This window comes from Salmo trutta, chromosome 12 (assembly GCF_901001165.1).
Source record: "Salmo trutta chromosome 12, fSalTru1.1, whole genome shotgun sequence".
Classification (NCBI taxonomy): Eukaryota; Metazoa; Chordata; class Actinopteri; order Salmoniformes; family Salmonidae; genus Salmo; species Salmo trutta.
The window spans coordinates 74,090,271-74,092,151 of NC_042968.1; positions in this window are offsets into that span (position 1 = coordinate 74,090,271).

Sequence of the window (1,881 nt, forward strand, 5' to 3'; positions counted from 1 at the left end):
GACTGACTGACGACAGTCAGTGAGAGACTGACTGACTGACGACAGTGAGTGAGTGAATGAGTGAGTGACTGACTGACGACAGTCAGTGAGTGACTGACTGACGACAGTCAGTGAGAGACTGAGTAACTGACGACAGTGAGTGAGTGACTGACTGACGGCAGTGAGTGATTGAGTGAGTGAGTGAGTGACGACAGTGAGTGACGACAGTGAAGGAATGAGTGACTGACTACAGTGAGTGACTGACTGACTACAGTGAGTGACTGACTGACAACAGTGAGTGAGTGACTGACTGACGACAGTGAGTGACTGACGACAGTGAGTGACTGACGACAGTGAGTGACTGAGTGACTGACGACAGTGAGTGGGTGACTGAGTGAATGAGTGACTGAGTGAATGACTGACTGAGTGAATGACTGACTGAGTGAATGACTGAGTGAGTGAGAACCTACTTCAAATGAAATAATACAACAAAATAACAAACAAAGGAAAACAACCGTCACGTTCTGCAGGCTTTCACTGAGCTGTACAAAAACAAGATCCCACAACTGAAGGTGGGAAAAAGGGCTGCCTAAGTATGATTCCCAATCAGAGACAACGATAGACAGCTGTCTCTGATTAGGAACAATACTCGGCTAAACACAAAGAAATAGAAAACATAGAATGCCCACCCCATGTCACACCCTGACCTAACCAAACAGAGAAAAACGGCTCTCTCAGGTCAGGGTGCGACAACAACACTAAACAGTGGTCCAGGTGCGACTAAACTAGGGCCTCTAGTGCTTTGTTGATAACGCTGTTAAGAAGGCAGAGTAGTGCTTTATTATGGACAGACTTCTCCCCATCTTAGCTACTGCTGTATCAATATGTTTTGACCATGACAGTTTACAATCCAGGGTTACCCTAAGCAGTTTAGTCACCTCAACTTGCTCAATTTCCACATTATTCATTACAAGATTTAGTTGAGGTTTAGTGAATGATTTGTCCCAAATACAATGCTTTTAGTTTTTTAAATATTTCGGACTAACTTATGCCTTGCCACCCATTCTGACACTATCTGCAGCTCTTTGTTAAGTGTTGCAGTCATTTCAGTCGCTGTTGTAGATGACGTGTATAGTGTTAAATGTTGAGTCATCCGCCTACATACTGTAGACACACTGGCTTTACTTGTACCCCTGCACATAGACTCGTGTCCCCGTACCCTGTGTATATAGCCAAGCTATCATTGCTCATTGTGTATTAATTTATTATTATAATAACATTTTTCTTGTATTCTGCATTGTTGGGAAGTGCCGGTAAGGAAGCATTTCACTGTTAGGATACACCTGTTGTTTACAAAGCATGTGACCATTAAAATTGTATGTGATTGTCAGGGTAGAGAAAGGCAGGTCGCTGACAGTGTTTGAGGTAAGCTTTGTCTCCATTGATTGAAAATAATGCCACTTGTCACAGTAGTACCTCTATTCAGGGGGGACTACAGTATTTCCTTTCACCAAAGCTTATGTACTCACCACACACAAAGTCGCTATATAACACGCAGGGAGCAGAGAAAGAAGGACAGAAAAAGCGGCACAGATTAAAAGGTAAAAGACAAACCGTAAATTGAATAAAGAAGAGGAAAATGTTGGTTGATAGAGAGAATTGAGAAGTTTAGTGAAACTGACCTAACTTCAACCTGCAGTAATTGGGAGAATGTTTTAGATCCAACTGACATTGAATAGTCCATACAATAGTTAATGTGACACTTTGTGAAAGTACTTTACATATCCCCAGTTTGAAGGTCTTGCTGAACCCTGAAGATTGTTCAGAAGTACAGTTGGAGGTTCTTGAGCTCAAAATAACGATGATAATGAAAATATGGAGTGGTGAATTTCTCTTGAGGAG